This window comes from Misgurnus anguillicaudatus, chromosome 13 (genome assembly GCF_027580225.2).
Source record: "Misgurnus anguillicaudatus chromosome 13, ASM2758022v2, whole genome shotgun sequence".
Taxonomy (NCBI): domain Eukaryota; kingdom Metazoa; phylum Chordata; class Actinopteri; order Cypriniformes; family Cobitidae; genus Misgurnus; species Misgurnus anguillicaudatus.
In genome coordinates, this window is record NC_073349.2 from 2,873,390 (window position 1) to 2,896,637 (window position 23,248).

General features: G+C 38.6%; 1 pseudogene; it reads left to right on the forward strand.

The window, feature by feature from the left end:
- Positions 1 to 427: 427 nt before the first annotated feature.
- LOC129431378 (uncharacterized) lies at positions 428 to 21,360 on the forward strand (annotated as a pseudogene).
- Positions 21,361 to 23,248: the final 1,888 nt, after the last annotated feature.

Genomic DNA, 23,248 nt, shown 5'->3' on the forward strand with positions numbered 1-23,248 from the left:
GTAGATCGAAAGAAACATTTGATTTTAGAAGCCTGTCATAAGAAATGGCAAACAGTTTGGGATTAACAGGAAGACAATACAAAGTTCATAAAACCATAAAGAAAAGAAAGTAGAAAAGATTAAGTTATTTTTACACATCTATGAACAGGACATTCAAATCTAAATCATACCACATTATAGGTAAACGCAGTACAGATCTTTGTGATGTTTGTTTAACAGACGAAACTGTAGATTTAAAAGTTAAAAGATGAAATAGAAAGAAGAATGTCGGAAGAATTACAAGCAGGATGCAAAGAATTTCCTATAGCCGGCTTATAGACAAATATTTATGACATTTATATTGAGCATCACAGTAGGTGGCGGTATGCACCTTCAAAGTTGGTTCGCAACCCGCTATAAAACCAAAAGAAGAAGAAGAGTGGGACGCATGGAGAGAAAAATCTATCCTTAACCCAAAGGTTTATGAGTCTAAATTTGTATAAATGTTTTGCACATGACTGGACTTGTCCCGGCTACGCAAGGTTAAATGTTAAGCGGACTTTCCAGATGACCTGAGGAGGGCAGTAATACGCCGGTGAGGCGTCTAGCCTGCCGCAATTTTTAAAAGAAGAAGAAGAAGAAGAAGACGCCGCATGGGGAGTCTCTGCTGTCTGTCACGCTGGAGAACAGCAGCAGATCCTGCAGACCACACTGTAAATGTGTTCAGTCAAACTAATGGACAGTAAGAAACCTCACGATGAAGAAAAAAACAAAACCAACAAAAGAGAAACATCACACTGTTGATGAGGAGGATTATGATGATTATATTCATTCAGGTATCTTTCTTCTGTTGTCTTTTCACAATAATTCACTATCATGTCCCAACAAACACATAACGTTCCCACAACGTTACGGTTACGGGCTTTTTAGTATTTTTTAACCATAAATAACCTTCAAAATTCATAGAAAAATTTGTTCAACTGTGAAGACTTGATCGTTGGAGAAAACGTTTAAAACGTTTATTTAACACAAAACTTTTTTGCAATAATCGAAAAGCGAGCTGAATCCAGTTCCTGTAATATATCTGGGGTTTGGCATGGTGATAGACAAGAAAACTGGGTTTGACCCTGCATTGAACGTTTAAACCAAGGAACTGCAATTTATTGACTGGCCGGCTGGCTAAAAGGGAATCCCCATATACCTACATGTTAAAATGTCCAACTTTACAGTAGAAAATAATATGTTTACAGCCTGGTACCAAAAGTGTTTTTGGTCTATAGGCCTATAGCTAATTTTGCTCTTCATGACAACAGTGAGAGAGGTGATTTTTAATTTATAAAATGGTTTTAAGTTTAAATTATATTAAGCACTTAAAGCGGAAGTCCACCCTTAAACAACATTATGCTCCAACACTATATTTCATGACAGTAGTTGATTACATGACATGTAGTTGATTGTGCTGCCATCAAATGTACTAACTCCATATGAAAAAATTATGCTTTTAACTGCTACAGTATTCTGAACGTTCTAAATGGGGGCGGGTCTTGAGGCGAGATGATTGACAGCAGAGTCGTATAAAGAGAGAGTAACGAAACGCTTTGATCTCGCCGCCGCGCGGTCACGTGATTAATGTAACATTCTACAGTTCCAAACCAAGCCGGGCTGTCAATCTGTTTGCTTAGGTTTTCAGCTATTTTTTGGAAATATTAGCTTGTAATGTGAATTGATTACTTTACTCGTAACTTTTTTTTACTAGGGAGTGATGGAAATACAGTAAATCACTATATAAAGATAAACAGTTAATGGTGACCCAAAGATTACTGTGGTTATATATAGCCACTACAGCAACACAGTTTATCTTTTATTTTGTAGCAAAAATATGGCTATATAAATGGCTATCAATCTGCTAAAAACATAATTCCTAAAATAAAATCACAAAAAAGATTGCAGACGCGGTTATTTGTAACAGTGAAACAAAACAGATACACACTAAATTCATATTTAATTATATTTATAGAACACATTAAATGTTAATATAATAATACATTATTTTCGAGAATACATCACTCATATAAGGCTTCCTACCAAACACAAGGAAACACATAGCAGCATTGTGAAGCAGTGTGAATTTCCTATGAGGCATTTAGCTTCTCGCTGTTGCCCCCTAGTGTTACTCGATAAAAAGATATGATAAGTATATTAAAGTAGATGGCCACAACCAGTAATAAAATATGAAACCATTAAATCTATATTATTCACACATTATACACAACTCATTAAAATATAAACATTTTCCTAGTTATTATTAACGATAATTATTACCTACAGCAGAGTTCATAAAATACCACTGTTGACTATATTCCTTAAATGTCCGAAAATGTAAAGAGAAACAGTAATTTCATCGATTTACCAGCAGGTTTTTCGCGGACTCAGGTAATGTAAAATGGTAAAAATATCTAAAACATAATTTGGCTTAGTTGTTGCTTGTTTTGTGTAACTACGGTAAACATACTACGTAGAAAGTTATTATCATGTTGTTGTTATTATGAACACGAGCAAAGCAAGCTAATAATAGCTCATACTGTGCAGCTGTCAATCAAAGAACGTTATCATCTACTGTCAATCAGAGTCATATAATAATAGAGTTACGACACTCACATAGACGTCTGTTGTAAGAATGGAATGCGGAAGTAACAGCGTGTCATGTAGAGACCCATAGTTCCAAACGCAGCACTGAAGCCCAGAACAAAAAGAGGCGTTTCCCAATTTGGGGGCATTTTCCAACTGAAATAGGTGTTTTTCCACCTCTTTGTCTGATTGGCTCAAATTGAGTGGGCGATTTCCCCATCATCAACTCCAATATTTGATGCAGCGATGAGCGCCGCCTGCTACCGAGAGAGATCGCCTGCATATGCATGTAAGTGAATTGTTGCCGATTTGTGCAATGCTTTTGATTAATGTACGTTAATTTGTTGCTTGCTACCGACTAAGTTCATTGTAACTTTCAGTCACAATATTGCATGAAGCTTTGACCTGAAGTAGGGAAAACATACTTTACATGCATTTAAAGGTGCAGTTTGTAAATTTTAGCGGCATCTGAGGTTGCGAATTGCAACCAACGGCTTAATCCACTGCTCGCCCCTCGCTTTTGAAACACATAGAAAAGCTACGGTAGCCACCACCGAATAAAAATGTGTCTGTTAACGGCTTCTGTAGAAAAATTGTTGGACAAAATGGCGAATTCAATGTAAGGGGACCCTCTGTGTATGTAGATAAAAAGGTATCGTTCTAAGTTAATAAACACATAACGGTTCATTATGAAAGGTCTTTATACACCCCTGATAATTTAGTTTTGTATATTATTTTGCATTTCTATCAAGAGATCCTTCTAAAAATCACACACTGCACCTTTAAACGCAGCAAGTAAGCAATGCATGCAAACAAACGAGGAATGACACTCATACACCACAATTAGATCATCAGGTCGCATACTTTGGAATTGGAAGATAAATAATTATTCAGTCTAAAGAAACAAGTAAAATGTGTAAGTATTTCTCCAAATGTGCACACCTTGGACTTAAGACCCCCATAATGACGGGAGCAGACGCGAATAGGTATGTCCCCTTACGAAAATTAAAGTTTTATTGTGGTAAAGGTGTAGTAACCATGTTTTTTGTTGTATTGATTACTATCAGCAAAACTATGGTTTTATTACACTAATCATGGTTGTCAAAACCATGGTTATTTCGCGGTTACCATGGTTTTACTACAGTAACCATGGTTAATTTTTGTAAGGGTCTCGTTATTTTATTTAACATTTCCAGCTGTCTAACATATATTTTGATTATAAGAAATGCTAAACAAAATATTTGTAACATTATTCAGTCATTTCAAACTAACACCTAAATGGACATTTTCTGCTATTGTTATTTTTGACAAGTAAATTCGTGTTTGGGAGAAAACAAGCAGCTGTCAGTCCATATTATATTGATTGGCGATCGTAGTGGTGCAGCAGGAAGTTTGTTTTCCCTACAGCAGTGGTTCTCAAACTGGGGGCCGCGAGATGGTGCCAGAATTTATCATAAATTCTGTGTAATGAAACCTCAGAAAAATAAGGCTACTAACCAACAGCAATACGTTGTATAATATGTTTTGTTTAATTTAATTGTTTAAGTTTTATGTCATACATTTTCTTTTGGGGGGCCGTGAAGGGATGCACCGTACCCAAGGGGGGCCGCACGCTGAAAAAGTTTGAGAACCACTGCCCTACAGTACTTCTGGTCAAAGCCACTATCTTGCGATATAGGCATATTTGTGTCTCTTTAGCCTGTGTCACTTTAGCGGTTTACCTCTGCAGTGCAAGTAATGATATTTTGCATAATTTTTATATGGCTACACACAGTTATAATATGTCATTGTCTTTATTGTGTCTTTAGGTAAAGAGAACAGGGGTCCTCAAATGAACACACTGGAGCAAGCCACTGACTCGATCACAGCGTAAACTGGTAATGTAACTTAGGGATGTGCAAAAATATCGATACAGCTAACTATCGAGATAGTTAGCTGTATTGATAGTTTGTCAGTATTTTGATCTCTACTGTCGATATTTTTAAAAACCATCAAATCCCTCTGTGTGCGTCAAGCAACCTCCTCTGCCGCTGCTGTAGTTGTCACTGTCCAGTTGTCTGTCATATTCAGCCAATGTCTCAGAAGTTAGAGGGAGTGAGAAAATGGCAGAAAATGTAAAAACACCTGCAGCTTTCAAAGAGCTGCAGGTGTTCAGCTTAATTTTTTTTTACATTTTTGATCAAAAAAGAAAAAGCTTTGCAATGTATCACAACATGCAATGCATTGTACTATATCGTGATATGTATCGTATCCTGACCCATGCAGCGCGATACATATCGTATCGGGAGTAGTTTTTATTACACACCTTTTAGAATATTTTGCACTTAAACTGAGAATTTGTTTTTGGAATGTAGCTATGCGATCAATAAACTGATCCTAATGTTGTTTTTGTTTTTTGTCACCTTTTTTTTCTTGTATATTAATTTCTACTTTTTAGTTTCTGTTTTTATTACACTTCTCTAAGAGAATATTGAATTTAAAATAATTTGTTTTAAGTGTTAGACTATGAGTTTGGCTATATGGTTAGTCAATAAACTGATCCTAATGTTTAACTTTTTCTGAGTCATCATTTCAGGTCCACATATTTTATTTATTATAATTCATTTTATAATCCAATATCATTAATACATATAAAGCCCATTCTATAAAAATATGACAAGTTAGACCAATTTTATATTTCATGTGCTTTTATATTTGTATTGATGGGGGGGACCCTAATACACTTACAAGTTAATTATGAATAACTTGCGTAAAAGCAATGTAAATTGCTGTCTAGTGATCTGTAGAAGGTATTTGGTTTTAATGGTGCTCATCTGTTGATTTGGTGCAGTTATGTCACACTTATAGCTTTTATGAAAAAGGCTTACACTGTAATATAATAAAATTTGTTGTGCGTTTGCCTTATATAAATAAAACACATATCACTCTCTCTGTTGCTTGTTTTCTGTGTTATTTACACATTGAATCGCAACTACATACTGTTCTGGCATGGTATAAAATGGTTTATGAATGATTCAAGATTACTTCATAGTTTTTGAATATATTACGTTGAATGATCTTTCTTTTTTTATTTTGGCACAATAAATAGTTTGTATCCCTTTGCATATGTATTTATTTGTCTGACTGAATTAACCATGATTTTACTACAGTTAATACCAAAAACATGGTTACTTTAGTAAAACCATGGTTAAACTGTGTAGTTTTGCTGATAGTAATCAATACACCAAAAAAACATGGTTACTACACTTTTACCACAATAAAACCATGGTTAATTTTCGTAACGGTACATTATTGATATGTAGTTGTATTCCCTTTTAGCGAGTTACAATTATGTCACACGTTTCTTTAGGCGTATTTGTAAAGAAAACGTTTCCATCCGTCCGCCCTTAGGTACTCAGAAAAAGAGACAATCTGCATTATTTTTTATTCCTGTATTTTGCGGTACATAAATCATTGATCAAGCGAAAACGCAAAAGTAAAAAATAATGACGTATGGCTTTTTAGGGCTTCCGTACATTTTTGATTGGATGGTTAAAAATGCCCCAATTGGGAAACACCCGTTTTTGTTCCGCAGAGACCTATACTTGTGCGGTGCTGTTGTGCATCAGTTATTACACTATAAAATATTGTACTGTATAACAGGAAGTTTGGAGCGAATGGGCTACAATAAGTGCTCAAAGTGAAGATGGCTTGTGGGAAAATCTGTTCTGGCACATGTAAATTTGAGAATGGTATGAGGGAGTGATGGGGGCTCCTCAAGTTATCTACTCTCATCTCCACAGTTTCGAGCACATTCAGCATAAGCTTGTTGTGACAGCATGAGACATCCAGCAGAGCAACCACTGTTCTGTATGCAGTTTCATCATGTCTAGTGTCATCCGCAAACAGTCTTACATTTTTTGTATTAAAACCTTTGGTTCTGTTTAAAGTATTATTTTTTCATTCATGAAAGTAAAATTAGCAAGCTTTTAATTGCTGTAAATTTATGGATAGCCTACATGATCAGTGTTTATGTCAAAAAATAATTTAGAAATTTGAAAAAGTTTGTACTCTAAAAAAATATTTTATTTTTAACAAACAGGAGATAAAGAATTTACAAACGTGTTTGGAGCCTTCAGCACTCGGACAGTCACAACACCTGAGTGTTTTGAAAAGCATTGCTTCAAAAGGTTCTTATCTCACCATATACAGAGGTACAAAGTCATCATAAACAGTAAATCCAAGGGATTTATAAATAATATTATGAATGCAATATTTCCATTTGTTTACAGCATAACATGTAATTTCTTACGAGGCTACAGGTGAAGCGGCTCCTAACGCCTTCTAAAGTCTCATAATCAGTCCTCATTTATGTCCAAGAGACTCAATAAAAATATATTACATTTTAGTCCTTTATACAAATTGATTTTTTTTAAATGTTTATGTTGTCAGGGTCTCATCACCATCCACATCATCAGTCACTCCTCCCACTTGTTCCCTCTCTCCTGAATTCTAATCACTTACACCTGTGTCCCATCACCATATCCCTTTAAATATCTCTCTGTTCCCTTCACTCCTTGTCTTGTCTCATCAAAAATGGACACCTAGACTCACCTGTACTACTCACCTTGGACTTACCTGATTATCCTCGTTTACCCTCCGTGAATCCTCCGATCTCCTCCTGCAAAAGTTAAATTTTTATTCTACAGCTAAGTGCATTCCAGAACTTTGCATATCCAATTTATTCACCTATTATTTCTCTGCTTCAGTGTGTGTTTCAATAAAGTACTATTATCCTTACTTTCATTCTACTTCCTGGCTCTGAGTGTAACAGAAGACCAGCCGAAGAAACGCAAAACACTGTTGATCCCGAGAGGACTCCAATTCGCGATCGCTTCGCAGAACTGGTCCAGGTAGTTCGACTGTCATTACTGCCTTCTCCCCCTATAAATCCACCTTCTGTACTCGAAGACATCTTACACTCTGCTCGCCAGCTATTGCTTCCTCAAAACCCCGCTGCTTCGTCAGCTGCCTCTGCTAGTCCCATGGCCCGTCCAGCGTCATTCACCGGTGAGGCAGAGGATTACAGCATTTTTTTTTTGCTTCAGGTATCTGTATACTTCCAAATGCAACCACATCAGTTTTCTAATGACTTGCCACAAGTGGCTTTTATCATCTCCCCATTGTCTGGTCGAGCTCTCAAATGGACACAATCCCTCTGAAACTCAAATTATATTATCCCTGTCTAGTTTTATTCAACATTTCAAGGACGTATTCGGCCAGACAGTGGCAGACATCTCACGTCCATGATCTTCAGTTAATACTTATGCCATAAAATTCCACACTTTAGCTGCATCTAGTGGTTGGAATGAGACCATCCTTATAACTGCCTTTCATGTTCTAAACTCTCACATCTGTCAGCTCATAGTAGTGTATGACGATAACATTGGTCTAGAAAATCTCATCTAGAAAACCATCTGCCTTTCTCAACATCTGTCAGCCTGCGAGGATGTCCCCACCGCTGCTCTACCTCTGCCTCCGTCTGCCTCCTCTGTTCCTCCAGCCCCTGAACCCATGCAAGTCGATTCCACACATCTATCAGCCTCTGAATGCCAACACTTTATCCGACTAAAGCTCCTTCTCTACTGTGGAGGAGACAAACATGTAATCACAGACTGTCCAGTCTGTCCTCCTCGCCCAACGGTAAGACCATTGAGAGCCCTCCGGTCAAACACCAAGTGGAAATACCCAAGGAATACCGGCCATTCCAGGATGTGTTTAGTAAACAGTTGGCAACCAAACTTCCGCCTCATTGGCCATGGGACTGTGCCATCGACCTGCTACCTGGAGCTACACTACCTAAGGGTCGTATCTACCCTCTGTCTGTCCCGGAACAAAAAGTCATGGGTGAGTATGTGTAGGAGGCTTTGCAACAACCGTCCATCAACTTCCCTTGCCGCTTCCAGCTTCTTCTTTGTAGCAAAAAAGGATGGTGGTCTGAGACCGTGCATCGATTACAGACATTTCAATTCCCAGATGGTCAAATTTAGCTATCCCCTTCCTCTGGTTCCTGCCGTGCTAGAACAACTGTGTGGGGCTCATATCTTCTCCAAGCTGGACCTGCGAAGCGCCTATAACCTGATTTGTATCCACCAAGGTGACCAGAAGACGGCCTTCGTAACCCCCTCAGGTCACTATGAGTACTGAATCAAGCCCTTCAGACTCTCCAACTCGCCAGCGGTCCATTTGTACCTGAAGCTGGAAAAGTGCGAGTTCCATACCATCACTGTACAATTCCTCGGATATATCATCAATCAACATGAAGTTCAAATGGACCAGAGGAAGGTAGAGACTATTCACAACTGCCCCCTGCCTACTACCGTAAAGCATCTGCAATGGTTTCTAGGGTTCGCCAACTTCTATCACAGGTTCATTAATAATTATAACCTTATCAGTGCTTCCCTTCACCTCTTCCTTAAAGTGGTTTAACAAGTCTCTCAAAATTACTCCTAAAGCCATCACCACCTTTAACCACCTTCAGGAAGCCTTTTTGTCTGCACCTGTCCTCGTCCATCACAATCAAGATCTTCCATTCTTCGTTAAAGTGGAGGCTTTATCCACAGGGGTAGGAGCCATTCTCTCCCAGCGGCAGGGGAATCCTCCCAGACTCCATCCATGTGCCGCCTACTCCAGAAAACTGTCCCTGGCGGAGCGGAACTACGACATAGGTAATTGAGAATTGCTCGCCATCAAACTCGCCCTATAAGAGTGGAAGCATTGGCTGGAGGGCGCTAATCATTCCTTTTGAAGTCATCACTGATCACAGAAACCTTGAATACCTTTGTGATGCTAAAAGACTGAACTCACGCCACGCCCATTGGGCACTGTTCTTCACTCAATTCGGTTTCACCGTCACCGGCAGGCCGGGCAGTAAAAACCTTAAAGCAGATACCCTCTCACGTCTCCATAATTCAACTGCTGTGGATCTCCAATCTGAGACCATTCTCCCTCCAGCCATGTTCGTCAACCCAATCATCTGGGATCTTGGATTCCGCTCACTCTACTCTAGGCTCTGCACATCCAAGTAGCAGGTGCACCCTCTTGCCCCTCAGTCAATGATACTGGTGGCCATCCATCTCCCAGGATGTCTCCTGGTTAGACATGCGCGGTTGGCAGTTACAGCTGCGGACTCCGCGGATAAACCGTGGATTGGGCGGATGACGTGACAAAATATAATATTTTAATTAAATTCGGGCGGGTGGCGGATCGACTGCTTGTTATTAGCTGTGTCCTAAGCATGCAACCTTAAAAGGTGAGCACTCCGTCTTTCAAGGTGGCAGCCTCAGAAGTTCGCGAAGAGAACTGAAATGAGACGGTCTAGCCTTCTGAGGACCCATAATTTGCGTCACCTGTTGCACGCGCCCCCAGTAGCACCCACCGCGCCTGTCAGCAGAAAACAGCGGAGACATTTCTGACTTATTAAAATAAATATGTAATCAAAAATATTAATTTATTTTAGAAAATATGACATATTGATGTAGATTAAACTATTCAACAGTATATCAAATTATCAACCTCAGAAATATACGCAACATAAACAGAATAAAACAAAACATAACTTGTAATACTAAAACAGTGACAAGAAAAAGTTTTTTATACAATTTTACTTTATAAAGGTTTTAATTGTTTGGGATAGCATCGGCTGTTAAGGATCCATTCGTTCTATCATTAACAGCGCAGAGAAATGAGGACGCATTTTGACATAGCTTTTATCAACGCCGGCGAAGGAGGTACATGGCAAACTCAAAAAATGAGAATTAAAAACAAAGGAAATAGAATGTCAGAAAAGGGTTGCCTGGAATAAGTTTTACAAAGTGTTAAATCAGGATGACACCAGTGCAGACTATGTAATTTGTGCGTTTAATTTAGGCTATTTATTTATTTATTTTTGTCCCATGTGCGCCGATTGGAGACTGAGTTCACTGGTGATATTCTAGAGCTTTCTAGTCTCGCGGCTGTCATCAGCAGCGCCTTGCATCGCCCAGTCAGCGGATGGCGTTGGTGCGGATAAATGGCGGACGGATGATGAGTTTTGTGATGCGGTTGTGGATGAAATAATAGCCCATCCGCGCATCTCTACTCCTGGTACGTACAAGGTTGCTCAGTCTGCGCCATAACCAACACCCCTAGAAAACTCCCTGTAGGTAAATTAGTGCCACTGCCCATTCCTCAACAGCCATGCCACCTAGGTGTTGATTTCATGACCGACCTGCCCAAGTCCCAAATTTTTACTTAGTAGTGATCGACAGATTTTCTAAGGGGTGCAAACTTGTACCTATGCCCAAACTCACTACCGCCTTTGAAACCGCCAACGCCCTCTTCAACCTTGTATTTCGCAACTTCGGAATCCCAGAGGATATAGTCTCAGAAAGAGGACCCCAATTCATTTCAAAAGTCTGGCAAGCCTTGTTCACACTCCTGCGGGTCACTATCAGCTTATCTTCTGGATATCATCCACAGATAAACAGTCAGACTAAATGAAAGATCCAAGTGATTGGTTGTTTCCTCCATACCTACTGTCACCAGTACCAAGAAAGCTGGAGCCGCTATCTCCCCTGGGCAGAATATTCCCAGAGCTCCCTGTCACAATCCACGATTGTGTTAACCCCTTTCCAATGCTATCTCGGTTACCAACCTCCTCTTTTCCCCTGGTCAGGTGAGCCCTCGGCGGTTCCAACTGTATACTATTAATTCCATCAGAGTGAGGGGGTTTGGGACTCGGCGTACATGCATCTCCAGCAGGCTGGGCAGAAACATCAAGATCAAGCCAACAGGAGAGAAGCACAGCATCGCTCCGACACCCCCGAGTACCAACCCTCGCCAAAAGGATTGGCTCTCTCCACCCGGGATATCCGCCTCAGCCAGCCTTGCCTTATGCTGAGTCCTCCTGACTACTTTCACTGTGCAGAGGTAGCTGAATGAAGTCACCTACAGATTCAACTTACCTCCTAAGTACAGGATAACACCTTTTCATGTCTCCCTGGTAAAACCCTTTACTGATCCTGTTTCTCTTCCTTTCACAGATCCTGACATCACAGCTGTGCCTCCTCCCGTTCCCATGGAAGAGGAGCCCATCTGTCGAGTACGCAACATCATGGACTCTTGGGGGCGATGTCCTCGAGTGGAATACCTAGTTGACTGGGAGGACTATTGTCCAGTGAAACGCTCGTGGGTGCCCCGTTAGGACATCTTGGACCCCACTCTCCTCACTCAGTTATACTCCAATCACCCCGATTGCCTGGCTCCCAGGCCACGAGGTAGACCTTGCCTCTGTATTCCCCCCTCAACAGCCATCAAGAGCCGCCTCGGGAGGAGGGGGTACTGTCAGGATACCATCACCATCCACATCATCAGTCACCCCTCCCACTTGTTCCCTCTCTCCTGAATTCTAATCACTTACACCTGTGTCCCATCACCATTTCCATTTAAATATCTTTCTGCTCCCTTTACTCCTTGTCTGGTCTCATCACAAATGGACACCTAGACTAACCCGTACTACTTACCCTGGACTTACCTGATTATTCTTGTTTACCCTCCAGGAATCCTCTGATCTCCTCCTGCAACAGAGACATTGTTATTCTACAGCTAAGTGCATTCCAGAACTTCACATATCCAGTTTACTCACCTATTATTTCTCTGCTTCAGTGTGTGTTTCAATAAAGTACTATTAGACTTGCCTTCAGTCTACTTTCTGGCTCTGAGTGTGACGTGTGCTGTAAATGTGTGAATAAGCAATTGCGCGTTGTTGTCTCGTTTGTAGGTGCATATTACTATTGCGCTCTTTAAATTACAAATACAATATTTTAGTTGGTCAATGGCGTGTTTTAGTGGACTCAAAATAGCATCGCGCCAACAATGCGCCTGAACACACCTCATTTTCAGACCAGAACGCCGTGGGTGCACAAATGGGCGCAAATTCATTTGCTATTTAAACAACATGATGCTGGAAATGAAAATAGTAAATGCACCATGCTGAAACTAGAAAAAAAAACACTTGCATTGTGCCGGGTGTATGATAGGGCCCACAGATACAGAATCTCAATTCATCATTCTTAGTGTTAGTTAGTTAGTTAGTTAAAGTTTATTTCGGTCAATTTCAAAAAAGAAAAGAAAAAAAGACAATTTACAAGCAAACGTAAACACAAACATTACATTGCAATATAAACAATTATTTAAAAAAAAAGAAAAGGTTGACCGAAAAGGTATTGGCTGAAGCGTATGCTTATTACGCCAATCCTTTTTACATATCATTTGTTTTACACACAACACAAAAACCCAAATTCATCTTACATGTAATGACTAAAAGAAAAGAAACTAAGTTTGATTTGCTTTATATAGTGTAATCTTTTTTTTTTAAATAATTTCTTAAATCTACTAATGGATTTGCAAATTTTCATCTCGTCATCGAGGCTATTCCACAGTGTAACTCCTTGAACTGACAAACTTCTTTGTTTAACATTAGTTCTAATTCGGGGTTTACTTAACATAAGAGTTCCTCTAAGATCATAGGAGATTGATTTCATTTGAAACAAGTTCTGGACACAGTCAGGAAGTTTATTATTTATTATTTTAAACATTATTTTAACTATTTTGAATTCCACTAAGTCTTCAAATTTTAATAAATTGGAATTTGTAAATAACTTGTTGGTTGGGTGAAGATAATCTGTTTTATTTATAGTCCGTATAGCACGTTTTTGGAGAATTACAATTAGTTTTATTATTGTTTTGTATGTATTTCCCCAAATCTCTACGCAATAAGTCATATACGGCAGTATTAGAGACTGGTAAAGTATTTTTAAGGCCTTTAAATCAAGAATATGTTTTGTTTTAGACAAAATAGCCAGAGTCTTAGAAATCTTTGACTTTATGTAAGTTATGTGGGGTTTCCAACTAATCTTATGATCAATAATGACACCTAAAAATTTAATTTCATTTACCATTTCTAATTCAAAATTGTCAATTCTAATCTCGACGTTTGTATTTATTTGTTTGTTACTAAATAGCATAAATTTAGTTTTATTTAAATTTAATGACAGTTTATTTCCACAAACCATTTTTTTAACATTTTAACACATTTTAACATTTTTAATACATTTTAAAGTGTAAAAATGAAAAGAGAATTTAATTGTTTCATGTTTCTTTTAGATGTGAAGAGTGAATCATGTTGTGATGGAGAAGTGACGTCCTCAACATCAAAAGAGCAACAGACAGCACAAGCTCTTTTCTGCATCACCTGTGGAAAGACATTCAGCTCACAGAGACGTTTAGAGAGACATGAGAGAAAACACACAGAACAGAAATTTCATTCAGAAGAGAAGGAGAAGAAGAAGGAGTTTCACTGTCAACAGTGTTGGAATGTTTGCGGCTCTTCCTCTAATCTGAATGCCCACATGAAGAAACACAGTGGTAAAAAACGTTTCTACTGCACTGAATGTGGCAATTATTTTAGCACCAAAGAAAATCTTAAAGTTCATCAGAGAGTTCACACAGAAGAAAAAGCATACGAGTGTCCTCACTGTGAGATGAGATTCAGAAAAAAAGCCTATCTGAAGACACACATGCCTTTACACACCAATGAGAGAACGTATGAGTGCAGCAAATGTGGAAAAACCTTTAGGGATTCAAGTTCATTAAAATCACACCAGAATATTCACTCTGAAGAGAAACTCTATCAATGTTCACACTGTGATAAAGTGTTCGGTCATGAATCTAATCTTATAGTCCATGAGAGAGTTCACACTGGAGAAAAACCTCATCACTGTAGTGTTTGTGGGAAGAGTTTTAGGAGTCAGTCAAAATTTCTAGTGCATCAGAGAACTCATTCTGGAGAGAAACCTTTCAAATGCTCTCAGTGTGACAAGACGTTTACTCAACTAGATTCCCTGGAGACACATGAGAGAGTTCACACTGGAGAGAAACCTCATCACTGTAGTGTTTGTGGGAAAACCTTTAGGAGTCAGTCAAAGTTTCTAGTGCATCAGAGAACTCATTCCGAAGAGAAAACTTTCAAATGCTCTCAGTGTGACAAGACATTTACTCAACTAGATTTCCTGGAGGCCCATGAGAGAGTTCACACTGGAGAGAAACCTCATCACTGTAGTGTCTGTGGGAAGAGTTTTAGGAGTCAGTCAAAGTTTCTAGTGCATCAGAGAACTCATTCTGAAGAGAAACCTTTCGAATGCTCTCAGTGTGACAAGACATTTACTCAACTAGATTCCCTGGAGACACATGAGAGAGTTCACACTGGAGAGAAACCTCATCACTGTAGTGTTTGTGGGAAAACTTTTAGGAGTCAGTCAAAGTTTCTAGTGCATCAGAGAACTCATTCTGAAGAGAAACCTTTCGAATGCTCTCAGTGTGACAAGACATTTACTCAACTAGATTCCCTGAAAACCCATGAGAGAGTTCACACTGGAGAAAAACCTCATCACTGTAGTGTCTGTGGGAAGAGTTTTAGGAGTCAGTCAAAGTTTCTAGTGCATCAGAGAACTCATTCCGAAGAGAAACCTTTCAAATGCTCTCAGTGTGACAAGACATTTACTCAACTAGATTCCCTGGAGGCCCATGAGAGAGTTCACACTGGAGAAAAACCTCATCACTGTAGTGTCTGTGGGAAGAGTTTTAGGAGTCAGTCAAAGTTTCTAGTGCATCAGAGAACTCATTCTGAAGAGAAACCTTTCGAATGCTCTCAGTGTGACAAGACATTTACTCAACTAGATTTCCTGGAGGCCCATGAGAGAGTTCACACTGGAGAGAAACCTCATCACTGTAGTGTCTGTGGGAAGAGTTTTAGGAGTCAGTCAAAGTTTCTAGTGCATCAGAGAACTCATTCTGAAGAGAAACCTTTTGAATGCTCTCAGTGTGACAAGACATTTACTCAACTAGATTTCCTGGAGGCCCATGAGAGAGTTCACACTGGAGAAAAACCTCATCACTGTAGTGTCTGTGGGAAGAGTTTTAGGAGTCAGTCAAAGTTTCTAGTGCATCAGAGAACTCATTCCGAAGAGAAACCTTTCAAATGCTCTCAGTGTGACAAGACATTTACTCAACTAGATTCCTTGGAGGCCCATGAGAGAGTTCACACTGGAGAAAAACCTCATCACTGTAGTGTCTGTGGGAAGAGTTTTAGGAGTCAGTCAAAGTTTCTAGTGCATCAGAGAACTCATTCTGAAGAGAAACCTTTCGAATGCTCTCAGTGTGACAAGACATTTACTCAACTCGATTGACTGGAGGCCCATAAGAGAGTTCACACTGGAGAGAAACCTCATCACTGTAGTGTCTGTGGGAAGAGTTTTAGGAGTCAGTCAAAGTTTCTAGTGCATCAGAGAACTCATTCTGAAGAGAAACCTTTTGAATGCTCTCAGTGTGACAAGACATTTACTCAACTAGATTTCCTGGAGGCCCATGAGAGAGTTCACACTGGAGAGAAACCTCATCACTGTAGTGTCTGTGGGAAGAGTTTTAGGAGTCAGTCAAAGTTTCTAGTGCATCAGAGAACTCATTCTGAAGAGAAACCTTTCGAATGCCCTCAGTGTGACAAGACATTTACTCAACAAGATTCCCTGGAGGCCCATGAGAGAGTTCACACTGGAGAAAAACCTCATCACTGTAGTGTCTGTGGGAAGAGATTTAGGAGTCAGTCACAGGTTCGAGTGCAACAGACAACTCATTCTGAAGAGAAACCTTTCGAATGCCCTCAGTGTGACCATACATTTACTCAACAAGATTCCCTGGAGACCCATGAGAGAGTTCACACTGGAGAGAAACCTCATCACTGTAGTGTCTGTGGGAAGAGTTTTAGGAGTCAGTCAAAGTTTCTAGTGCATCAGAGAACTCATTCTGAAGAGAAACCTTTCGAATGCCCTCAGTGTGACAAGACATTTACTCAACTAGATTCCTTGGAGGCCCATGAGAGAGTTCACACTGGAGAAAAAACCTCATCACTGTAGTGTCTGTGGGAAGAGTTTTAGGAGTCAGTCAAAGTTTCTAGTGCATCAGAGAACTCATTCTGGAGAGAAACCTTTCTAATGCTCTCAGTGTGACAAGACATTTACTCAACTAGATTCCCTGAAGACCCATGAGAGAGTTCACACAGGAGAGAAACCTCATCACTGTAGTGTCTGTGGGAAGAGTTTTAGGAGTCAGTCAAAGTTTCTAGTGCATCAGAGAACTCATTCTGGAGAGAAACCTTTCAAATGCTCTCAGTGTGACAAGACATTTACTCAACTAGATTCCCTGAAGACCCACGAGAGAGTTCACACTGGAGAGAAACCTCATCACTGTAGTGTCTGTGGGAAGAGTTTTAGGAGTCAGTCAAAGTTTCTAGTGCATCAAAGAACTCATACTGCTGAAAAACCTTACCAATGCTCTCAATGTGAGAAGACGTTTACTGAGTCAAGTCAGTTAAAATCCCATGAGAGAGTTCACACTGGAGAGAAACCTCATCAATGTAGTGTTTGTGGGAGGAGTTTTGGACAGCGTCATCATTTAGTGAGACATCAGAAAACTCATACAGGTGAAAAACCTTACAAATGCTCTCAGTGTGACAAGACTTTTACTGAGTCAAGTTCCTTAAAAAAACACGAGAGAGTTCATACAGGAGAGAAACCTTACAAATGCTCTCACTGTGAGAAGACGTTTACTCAGTCAAGTAACTTAAAAAACCACGAGAGAGTTCATACAGGAGAGAAACCCTACCAATGCTCTCACTGTGAGAAGACGTTTACTGAGTCAAGTTCCTTAAAAAAACACGAAAGAGTTCATCCCGGACAGAAGCCTTTCAATTGCTCTCACTGTGAGAAGACGTTTACTGAGTCAAGTTCCTTAAAAAATCATGAGAGAGTTCACACTGGAGAGAAACCTCATCAATGTAGTGTTTGTGGGAGGAGTTTTGGACAGCGTCATCATTTAGTGAGACATCAGAAAACTCATACAGGTGAAAAACCTTACAAATGCTCTCAGTGTGACAAGACTTTTACTGAGTCAAGTTCCTTAAAACTCCACGAGAGAGTTCATACAGGAGAGAAACCTTACAAATGCTCTCACTGTGAGAAGACGTTTACTCAGTCAAGTAACTTAAAAAACCACGAGAGAGTTCATACAGGAGAGAAACCCTACCAATGCTCTCACTGTGAGAAGACGTTTACTGAGTCAAGTTCCTTAAAAAAACACGAAAGAGTTCATACAGGAGAGAAGCCTTTCAAATGCTCTCACTGTGGGAAGACGTTTACTGAGTCAAGTTCCTTAAAAAATCATGAGAGAGTTCATACAGGAGAGAGGCCTTACAAATGTTCCCAGTGTGAGAAGACATTTGCTCGATCAGGTCACTTAAAAATCCATGAGAGAATTCATACAGGAGAGAAGCCTTTCAAATGCTCCCAGTGTGAGAAGACGTTTGCTCGATCAGGTCAGTTACAAATCCACAAGAGAATTCATACAGGAGAGAAGCCTTACAAATGCTCTCAGTGTGAGAAGACGTTTGCTCAATCAGGTCACTTAAAAATCCATGAGAGAATTCATACAGGGGAGAAACCTTACTTCTGTTCTTACTGTGGAAAGAGCTTCGCTGATCCAAGTAGTTTTAGAGTCCATAAGAGAGTTCACACTGTAGAGAAACATCATCACTGTAGTGTCTGTAGGATAAGTTTTACGAGTCAGTCAAAGTTTCTAGTGCATCAGAGAACTCATACTGGTGAAAAACCTTACCAATGCTCTCAGTGTGAGAAGACGTTTGCTCGATCAGGTCCCTTAAAAATCCACGAGAGAATTCATACAGGAGAGAAGCCTTACAAATGCTCTCACTGTGAGAAGACTTTTACTGAGTCAAGTTCCTTAAAAATCCATGAGAGAATTCATACAGGAGAGAAGCCTTACAAATGCTCTCAGTGTGAGAAGACTTTTACTGAGTCACGTTCCTTAAAAATCCATGAGAGAATTCATACAGGAGAGAAGCCTTGCAAATGCTCTCACTGTGAAAAGAGCTTCGCTCATCCAAGAAATTTAAGAGTTCATCAGAGAGTTCACACTGTAGAGAAAACTCATCACTGTAATGTCTGTGGGAAGAGTTTTAGGGATCATTCAAAGTTGCGAGTGCATCAGAGACTTCATACAGGTGAAAAAACTTTTAAATGCTCTTATTGTGATAAGATGTTTGTTTGGTCAAGTCACTTAAAAATCCACGAGAGAGTTCATACAGGAGAGAAACCTTACAAATGCTCTCAGTGTGAGAAGACATTTGCTGAGTCAAGTTCCTTAAAAAAACATGAGAGAGTTCATACAGGAGAGAAACCTTACAAATGCTCTCAATGTGAGAAGACGTTTACTGAGTCGAGTTCCTTAAAAAAACATGAGAGAGTTCATACAGGAGAGAAACCTTACAAATGCTCTCAGTGTGAGAAGACATTTGCTGAGTCGAGTTCCTTAAAAAAACATGAGAGAGTTCATACAGGAGAGAAACCTTACAAATGCTCTCAGTGTGAGAAGACATTTGCTGAGTCGAGTTCCTTAAAAAAACATGAGAGAGTTCATACAGGAGAGAAACCTTACAAATGCTCTCAGTGTGAGAAGACATTTGCTGAGTCGAGTTCCTTAAAAAAACATGAGAGAGTTCATACAGGAGAGAAACCTTACAAATGCTCTCAATGTGAGAAGACGTTTACTGAGTCACGTCGGTTAAAATCCCATGAGAGAGTTCATACAGGAGAGAAACCTTACAAATGCTCTTACTGTGAGAAGACGTTTACTGAGTCAGGTCGGTTAAAATCCCATGAGAGAGCTCATACAGGAGAGAAACCTTACCAATGTAGTGATTGTGGGAGGAGTTTTGGAAGGAGTGATAAATTATTGGGACACCAGAAAACTCATACAGGTGAAAAACCTTACAAATGCTCTCAGTGTGAGAAGACGTTTGCTCAATCAGGTCACCTAAAAATCCATGAGAGACTTCATACAGGAGAGAAACCTTACTTCTGCTCTCACTGTGGAAAACGCTTTGCTAATTCAAGTTCTGTCAGAGTTCATCTGAGAGTTCACACCGGAGAGAAACCTTATTACTGTAGTGTTTGTGACAGGAGTTTTAAGAGTCATTCAAACTTGCGTGTGCATCAGAGAACTCATACAGGTGACAAACCTTTTAAATGCTCTCAGTGTAAAAAGACGTTTGCTCGATTAGATTGCCTGAGGACCCATCAGAAACTTCATACTGGAGAGAAACCTTAACACTGTGGAGAGAGATTTGCTTATTCTGGAAGTTTTTAGACTCAAGAAGAAACATGCTGCAGAACAAACTACACTGAAATCATACCCTGTCAGGGTATATTCAGTGCAAATGTTCAATGTGATAATGCACTTAAACAAAAACTATTGATTTTTATGAATGACTTTACATTAACCTTGGTTATGTCACGGTAAAAAAAGTGAAGATTGTTTTCCACAATTTTGTCAATTTTCCCTCTTTCGCTCAACAAATAAACAGGTCGATCACTGAGATCTGAGCGTTACCTCACGTTTTTGGAGCTGCTGCTTCTGCAATTTTAAAGGGTGGGACGGTGGCTCTACAGCACACAAAACTGTATTGACAGCAAAAACACAAGTCAAGTCAATTTTATTTTTTTACACCTTTTCACAATTGTTCATTGTTCCAAAGCAGTTGTACGTGAAATTAAAATTTAATTATTATTATTATAATTATAATTATTTTTATTATTAATAAATATTATAAAACGGCCAGTTCTGGTTCTTCATTCTGATTGGTTGAAACGCGTTCTCAGCTGTGATAAAACTCACCGGTAAACCCACGGCTCAAACCGTATTACATATCACTGCGCCACTGTTGTTGTGTACTGTAGAAAATAACTGTCAAAATGTCGGATTTTGTTGTCAATTTTGATTTATTGGGTGGGCTAATTATATTATATTGTATTAATTATAATCCTCAACAATTGAACAATTAATGGCGATATCCAGATAAGTGTCAATAAATATTGTTGCGTTTTCTTGTTGATTATGCTTCCGTGAGGAGTAGTTGTACCGTATATTATCCACTGGGTGGCGATCTTACACAACAACATAAACACTGATGCTTTCACTCAACACTTTAAAACTCAAGTGTATTTTTTGATCAGCGATCTGAATCGGATCTCTAACAAAAGTCATTCACAGAAATGGAATTATCCCAACATTTTGCTCAAAATTTGAGAGGATAAAAGAACAATTGAAGGTAGGGTGAAACGTTTTTATTTTGATGTTTGAAAGCAGAGGGTCTGTTCTTTCATTTGATATATTGTATGTTTATATATCTAAAGAAGAACATTTTTCTGGAAGGCATTCATGTTTAACTAAAGCTGGGTGGCAACTCTTTTAAAAAACGCTGGCAGGGAAAGTGTTAAGCATGCTTCCAAGCATATTTGATCCACACGTCAACAGTTGCACGGTATAAATGTTAATGTATAAATTAGATGAATGTTAATTTATGAAAATAAACACCACAGTCTTAATGAATCATATTTTCATTGTGTCTTTGCTCCGTCTGTTTTGCTTGGGAACCGCTCTGTTGCAGACACACTTGAGTCTGAGGAACTACTTTGTTTGGCGGAAGACTAATATCTGTACTAATATAATTACAACTTATTTGCTGTGTTTTATTATATGAAATCCTGCTATACATAATTTGAAGCAACCGTTTTATAAACGCAATAAGCCCCGCGAAGCAGTGGGTTACCAGTGCATTTTATAATGGCTAAGGGGGTTTTAGGCACTCCGCTTCGCGTCGTGCCTAACAACGCCCCTTAGCCGTTATAAAATGCACTGGTAACCCACTGCTTCTTGGGGCTTATTGCTTTAATTTGACACCAAACTGCACTGTAAAAAGTGTTTCTGTGCCTCAGTAGATTTAAGAAAAATAAAAACTGTACAAAAAATTTTGAATTCTTGTTTTTTTTTTTTTTTTGTTAAAATAACATCAAAATTTGAGTAATTTTTGTAATTCTAAACGAACACATTATAGAGTAAATTCAACTTTATTTTATCATGTATAATCCACTGAAATTTGTAACAAGGAAATTAACTTTTTGCGTTAAAACTACATAAATGCTTTGCATGGGACAGAGTTTGGAGAGTAAAATTTAAATTTAAACGCTGTTTTATGTGTTTAAAACTAAAAAGAAAGACTTGTTAGTTTTTAATGTTCATTTATCTTTGAGGTTAAGAAGAGTTTCTGTTTCTTCTTTGAGTTTTGTAGTTGGCATTGTTCAGAAGACTAGTGCTTGTGCATAGACTGCATACTAAAGTATGTTGCGCTTTAAAGGCTGGGTGCATGATTTTTGAAAAGACACTTTGGAAAAGGGTCGAGTACCAAAATCAACATTGTCAAATGTCAACATTGGCTTTCAGAGATCATGCACCCCACCTTTAAAGATGCCCAAAAGTAAACTGGGCGGTCACGTTGATTGAATAAATGTTTTGTGCCCTCATCTCACGGAATGATGAAGTAAAAATCAATGTTTATGGAAACAACAACAAACCATTAAAAGTTACCTGTACCAAGAAAGTAGGCAAGATTTGCTGCCTACTCTCTGTCCAGGGCCTGCTTAAATAGGACCCTTTACATGCATGCTTTCAAGTAGGGCTGGACGATATGCCAAAAATATATATATCGCCGCTGTACTTCTAAATTTCGGTCGATACGGTATAAATCCGATAACGGTATGAATGTTTTTAAAAAGCCTTGGGATAAACTGCAAAGAATGCCTAAAATGAATGCCTGTACATACAAACTTCTAAACAAATGAATTTACCATATAAATTCTCCTCCTATAAAACTATATAATATTTACAAAAATACAAATAGTTTAAATAAATTGATGTTTTTTTAATTTCTATTTAACTTTCATACAAAATTAAATGTAAACTCACTGTCAAATAATCAGACTTTAGGGCTCACCTTTAATATTAATAAGGTTCATCTGAATGTCAGTCAGTGATAAATGCTGAACTGCAGGGGTCTCAAACAAATGAATTATTTTAATAACAAATTCTTCAGTCACAGTATTAACTTTCCTAGTACCATAATTCTGATCAATTTACTATTTTAGTAATATGTGGAAAAATATTATTAAATAGCCTAAGTGACCCTAAAACATTTGAATGGTAGTCAGCATAATTTGATGATATATATATATATATATATATGAAGAGTTTCGTTGCAAAACGAGATAACCACCATTTTTTTAATTGTTTAGCAATCTCGTTTTTTGGTTACGCATTCCAATTAATTTCAATTCAACTGCAGTAGGTTTGTTTTGATTCAAACCTTCTTAACTTAACAAATACAGATAAGTAGCACCATAAAACAAAATAATAACATGATAACATAATATTAAACATGTTTTGACAAAAATGTTAAAAAATGGATTTATCTCGTTTTGCAACGAAACTCTTCATATATAGTTGGATAGAAACATTTATATCAAAGATCTTTTAGTACATAGCAAGCTACATTATGATTATTCTGTGTATTAGATACTAGCATACTACATCATATACATATACTCATAACGAGACCAATAGCTGCCTACATACTTTTATCTATTGCACATTTCTTTCA